The following is a 6421-nucleotide window of genomic DNA, read 5'->3' as shown; positions in this document are numbered from 1 at the left end:
TCCCCAATAAAAATCTTTTAAAAAAAAAAGAAGCAGCAGCATTTGTAGTGTTCTCTCTCTCTCTCTCTCTCTGTCTCTCTCTCTCTCTCTCTCTGTCTCTCTGTCTCTCTCTCTCTCTCACACACACACACACACACACACACACACTGTTGCACTCACTTATAGAAAGGGGAATATATTTCCTCTTTCCGTGGGAGCCCCACCCCAGGCACACTTATGTTTGGTCCCCATTACGTGTGGGGATAATTCTAGTACCAGAATAGCAGTGAAGTTTCAGCATAGGAGTGAAGAGCAAGTCCGTGGAGACAGGCCAGCCTGGGTTTGAATCTGGGTTCTGGTTTAAGGTAATCCTCTAATCCAGTGCTTTCCAATAAAAGCACAATGCAAGTCACGTGTTTAAATTTCCTAGTAGCCACATTAAAAAAGTAAAAAGCAACAGATGAAATTAACTGTAATATTTTGCTTAACCCAACGTATTCAACATATTATCATTTCAATCTGTAATTAATATAAAAATATGAATGAGATCATTTGCATTCTTCGTTTCACACTTCAGTGCACCTCAATTCGGGCTAGCCTTATTTGTGGTGCTCAGTAGTGACATGTGGCCACTTGATTAGCTGCACAGGCTCCTCCCTGCCAAAGTAAGGTGGCAGGAGCACCCTCTCCTGAGGTTGCAGTAAGTCATAGGGGAAGTGCGTGCCAGGCACCTGGCACAGCCCTGGCACACAGGATGCCTGGGGACAACATCTGCTGTCAGACTTGTGACTGCTCCTTGTGGTCCTTACCTTGTCTCACACAGCGCAGATCCCATGTGACTCTCCCATCAGTCTTGTTCTAGTCTACCTGCACGGAGTGACCACCAGGTGAGCCAGGTTAGGAGAAACAGGGCCTTGGTTTTCCTTGAGCCAAGAAGGGGCAGTACCATGCCTCCTGGCTCCCCGCCTCCTGACGCAGGTGAGATTCAGGGCAGTGATTTAGGATTGATTTTAGAATAGGACAGGTCAGACAGGTGACGCATTGTTTGCTGCAGAGCTGGGTCAGGTGTGGCGCGTGGGATTAGATCTCTGGGGAGTTAGAAATACTCGTATAGGTACCAAGTCTTGAGGGTGGTGTGTGTACTTAGGAAATTGTGCAGCAGCCACAACTCTAAAACTATCAGGCTGGCACTGAGCTGGTGAGAGATGATCTCTATAGCTGGTTGGTCTGTTTTTCTCTCTCTTACCCTTACTCCTTTATCTTTTCTTCTTTCCACAAATACTGAATAAACACCTAGTCAATATGCTGCCAAAGCCCAGTGTTACAAATAATAGCTAGCCCTGATGAGGACTCAGCATGTGCCCAGCCCTGTGCTAAGCACAGTGTTCCTTCTCTCATTTAAGGTCCACAACCAACCCAGGGCTGTAGGTACCACGATTATTCCCATTGTACAGATAAGAAAAAACAAGGAGCAGAGAGGTTAAGTAACTTACCCAAGGTCTTATAGACAGGGTTTGCCTCTAATTTACATGGCTTCAGAGAAGAAGGCATGTTCTTTCCCTCAATGAGTGGATAGTAGGAAAGCAACAGGGGGAGAAACTGGCTCAGCTGGGGAAATCAAGAAAGACTTCCCAGAGGAGGTGACATTCTGTCTTTGGCATGAAGGATGAATAGGAGTATGCCTGATGGGCAAGGAGGGAGGGTGTCCAAGGAAGCAGGAGCAGGAACAGTAAAGGTAAAAAATGTGAATTACATAGTTTACCTACTATGTCCTTCCAACCCTTCCAGCTGTCCCCTCCATAAACTGAATGGTTATTTGTCACTGCCAATCCACCCAGTAGCCTCACACCATCTTTGGCTGTCTATCTCCTAAAGTACCCTATTTCTGGTGCCTCTTTTCCTATCTTACTTTTATGAATCATATTTAGACAATGTATGGAAAAAATCAGAACGTTTAGAACACATTTTTCAGTATGAAAAATATTCTTAGGACAAATCTGCCTTATAGCATCAAGAGTGGGATTTCCTCTAAGAATCCCTATGGTGATGTGACCTAGAGCACAGACTCTGAGCTTGAACAAATCTGGGTTGGAATCCCAGCCCTACCACTCATCAGCTGTGTGACCAAAGAGGAGTGTCTCACCCTCTCTGAATCTCAGCTTCCTCAATGATAAATTAAGGCCACAGTTAACCCATAGGATGGATGTGAGGATAAGGTGGGATCCCTCACAAATGTGCCTGGCACAATTTGCCCTCAGCATCTCACCAAAAATATTTAAAAGATTAGATGGGAAGGTGGGTAGGATCTCCAAACCCATATTTCATACTCACAGTTGTGAATGAGGTTGGAGGCAGCAGTGCCAGTTTATGAAGAGATGTCAAGGATGTCTCAGCTTTGCAAGTCACACATTCAGGCTTTCCTGAGGACCCAGGGTCACTCAGCCTGGGGGCTGACTCACACTGACCCGATGCACAAGGAACTGATGTATAAACCAGAAGCCTGATGGTTAATCGACACTGGGGAGGTGTGCCTCTCTGGCGTTTCCCAGCAGGGCTGGACAAGTTCTTCGTCTCTGATCACCCTTTTATATCCTGAAAATTGACTCATTGTCACTTCAGAACACCAGGCAACAATCCGCTTGGCTGAGCTGCAGCCTTCATTAGTGGCTTCCACTGCCAGGTACACACCCTGGTTCCTAAATTAGAGGCAGGGTCCTAGGCAGAAGGCTAAACTTTAATTAGGGACAATCTTTTTCTGAGGAACCACCTGGCATCTCGATCAGACTTGGGCACTTCCCAAATTGCCACACCAACACCTTTACAAGGCAACTTGGAGGATGTGGCCTCCCTGCAGATGGCTTCCTTCACCCAGAGGTGCTGGTTCTCAGAGGTTCCACTCCCAATGGGTGACTTTATTGCTACATTCCAGCCTAACCAGTGCTGCCCATACACTGACCAAAGGAAAAAAGGGAGTTAACACTGCTGAGTGCCTATCGCATGCCAGCACTGCTGAGCCTGAAGTACTTACACTTAATCCATGTAAAGCTGTGCTGGGAGGTGTCTTTACTCCCATTTGATGACTGTGCCACCCCAAACATGTGTCCTTTCCAATGTGTGGTAACATCTGCCCAATTAATATAACCAGAACGTGACTGCATGACCCAGTCCCACAGAGGGGCGGCAGCTCTAGCACGTTTCCTATCAGTGGAAGCTCAGCCATGATTCAGTTGCTTCTTTTCTGGATTTGGCCTGCATATTGGGGATTAAGGAGATTCTGATGAAGAAATAAAAGGATATGAGTTGGAGGGTGGGGGAAATGGGTGATGGTGGGCAAAGGGTCCAAATGTCTACCTGGTGGTCACTCCATGCAGGTAGAATCAGTTCTGAGGATCGGGTGCACAGCATGGTGACTATAGTTAACAATGCTGTGTTGTATACTTGAAAGTTGCTAAGAGATTAGATCTTAAGTGTTCTCACCACAAAAAAAAAAGAAAAAAAAGGCAAGCATGTGAGTCGATAACTAACCTTATTGTGGTAATAATAATATATACCTATATCAAATCATCATGTTGTGTACCTTAAATTTACACAATGTTTTATGTCAATTATATCTCTGTAAAACTGGGGAGGGGGGATGGCTATAGGACAGCCAAAGTTGAGTGGAGGAATGAGGAGGTGTGTTCAACAGGAGAGCTCACCAAACTCTATTGGAGGGAGGTATATTTAGTAATAATTAAAAGATAATCATAAATATAAATAAGATCCAAAAGATAAGTTACTCAAAACTGCCAGTACTATTTCTTTTTGTATAGTTTTTACTTTGGGAACCATGTTAATGTCTTACATATTCAAAACAATTCAGTAAAACTGGAGGGGGAGGGCTAAAATCGAATACAAACAGAAACAAATGATCCTGTGTTCTAAGTGAATATCAGACACAGTGAAAGGAAAAAAGAGAACAAATTCAAGTAACTTTAGAACACAAGTCTTTGATTATATGTCATCAGTCTAAAGAAAAAAGAAACGCAAAGAAATCTTGAACTCTACTTCATAGGTTTGTTTTTCCATAGTGGAATGGATTTAGCAATTCCTAAAACAATTTTGTGTGTTGTAATTGTTATTGTTATTTTGCTGTTTAGGAACCATGGTTCTCACGAGGGAAGGGTGGGGTGCAGGGGAGTGAGAATGAGAGAAGACAAGGAAAATTCTGTGAGTTTGGTTTGGCTCTAGAGGCAGCAGAATGAGTTCATGATTTTACATAGATAGCATGAGTGAGAGTTGAACCATATGAAATTACCACTTTTTCTAATTGTGTCCACTTCAAAGGCCTAGGAGCAAGGGCTCTCAGTAGCAGTGAGACCATCTTGTGCTCAGATCTTGGTTTCCATGTACTATTCGCTACCAAACGCAACCAGACGCAACCAAAGCTCCTTGAAGAAATGGCTGATTCCAGGGGAAGGGGAAGTACAAGATGTCCTTGTGACAGGAAGTAAGGAAGTGCTCAAAGAATAAGTTCATGTAAAAAGAAATCACTTGAAGGAAATCCACTGTAATACCTGAAACAATCTGAGCATCAGAACAAATGATGTCAGTGAATTACAATCTATTGTGACTAAAAGAGAGATTCATGAGTCCATACCGGTACTAACTAAATAAGGAAAAAGGAAACACTTTTGTTTACAATAAAATGTGAATTACTAAGTACAGATGAAATAATAGAGTTAGAAAATCAACATTGTAACCATCGTTATAATAACTAATTCAGGCAAGAATCATCAATGTAGTAGGATCCGCAATAATGAAGATTGACTAATACACACACATGATGCCACAGGGGCACAGAGAAGAGGCAATTAAAAATTAACCCTGTCTGCAGCACATTAGAGGCGGGAATGAGGTCCTGTCCTCCAGTATGCAACCCCTAATTATGCCCATTCTTGGGAATTACCACTTACCCACTGAACCAGCAGTTCCTGTTGGTGCTATAAGAGGAAGGGTGGATGGGGAGACAGAGGGGAGAAGAGAAGAGGGATGAGAGTACAAGGGTGGGTGAGCAGAGGGGAGGGTGAAATTGTACATTTCCTGCCCTTTCCCCCCTATAGCAGTATCTTCCAGCTATTAGGAACTGAATAGAGAAGGAAATTTCTGAAGTCATTTTCTTTGTTTTCAAATTATGAGCATGACCTTGCCGCTTTTCAATGTTCAAGAAACTTGTTAAATTTCCTTTAGTTTCAAAACACAGCTGAGACGTCCTGGGGGACTCTGAGCAGTACCTTAGCAGTCCTGGGTGTGAGTTCTCAGGATCCAGGTGCTCAAAAAAGCACACAGAGAAAACAGAGGCTGTTTGTTAGGAAACTCCTAGGTGAGACAATGGTCTGCAACACTCATTCCACCCCCCCCCACACACCCCCGGGGAAGTAAGTAAAGAATAAATAAGCTTTGAGGGATGTCCCTTTAGGAAAGATTTGGTGTTGCGTCTCCAGAGCCAGGCTAAAGGAGTTGCAGCTGAGCTGGGCAGAGACCTATGTGACTCTGTCAGAGGAAATGATGTGCCAGCTTTTTGCGTCTCTGTCAGAGAATGCATTAATTTATCCCTAATTTTCTAGAAAACTGGGAAGTTGTCATGAAATCACAGGTTCTTTAAAAAGAACAAGGAAGAGTTGGGGAGAGGGTGAAAAAAAATGTCAAGTTTTATGCAGGAAGCTGCTCAAAAGCTTGAGAAATTGTCCCTGTAACTTTTGTAAGAATCAGTTTCCTCCTTTTGGAAATAATAATAATAATAATAATAAAATCTCTCTCTGAGGGTTGATGAAATTGGGGACTTTGAGACACTGGAAATGTGTATTCCTGTTCTTCTTCCCACAAGAAGATGCCCTTCCTACATGCTGTGGGATGTATATTTTATCACACAATGGTGCAGCGTTAGAGATTGAAGTGTCCTTAGATGTTGGGTAGGTCAACCCTCATTTTCTTTAAATGACATAACCACAGTCCTAAGAAATTAGACGACCTGCCCAAGATAACGCATCCAGCCAGAGGTTGTCCCACGACCGCTTATGCGGCGCTCTTCCCAGTGAGTGTGTGATATTTTACCCTTCATCATGGATCTTGTTGGGTCAATACTCATTCAGATAGATAGACTATTATTCATTAACCACTGGGCAAAACCAATATACACCCCCACAGCTTTGGTCCAGTTGTTGCCAATGCAAGGGTCCTTGGTCTCCGGTGGCCTTACATCAGAGGACAATGACCTTAGGCTTTGACTCCTCTCAGTGTGGACACTGGCCTCAGAGTTGGGCACTCCTGAGTAGGGTAGTGGAAAAGCCAGAGTTTATAGTGGGGTACACCTATTGGATGCAATCTGTCACTAGCTATGTGACTTCAAGCGTAGGTACAATTTATTTTCTCTGATACCCCGTTTTCTCATCAAACAAATGGG

The 6421-nt window shown here is 43.6% G+C and overlaps 1 long non-coding RNA gene across 1 annotated transcript; it reads right to left on the bottom strand.

Moving 5' to 3' along the window:
• Positions 1 to 288: 288 nt before the first annotated feature.
• Positions 289 to 2524, bottom strand: LOC109396346 (uncharacterized). The gene is made up of 3 exons (XR_002126836.1): positions 2311 to 2524; positions 789 to 846; positions 289 to 405 (listed from the first exon to the last, which is right to left on the bottom strand). It is a non-coding gene; the product is annotated as an uncharacterized LOC109396346 (long non-coding RNA).
• Positions 2525 to 6421: the final 3897 nt, after the last annotated feature.

This window comes from Hipposideros armiger, unplaced genomic scaffold (assembly GCF_001890085.2).
Source record: "Hipposideros armiger isolate ML-2016 unplaced genomic scaffold, ASM189008v1 scaffold_14, whole genome shotgun sequence".
Lineage (NCBI taxonomy): Eukaryota > Metazoa > Chordata > Mammalia > Chiroptera > Hipposideridae > Hipposideros > Hipposideros armiger.
The sequence above is the reverse complement of the archived record's forward strand: the minus strand, read 5'-3'. Positions and strand labels throughout refer to the sequence as shown.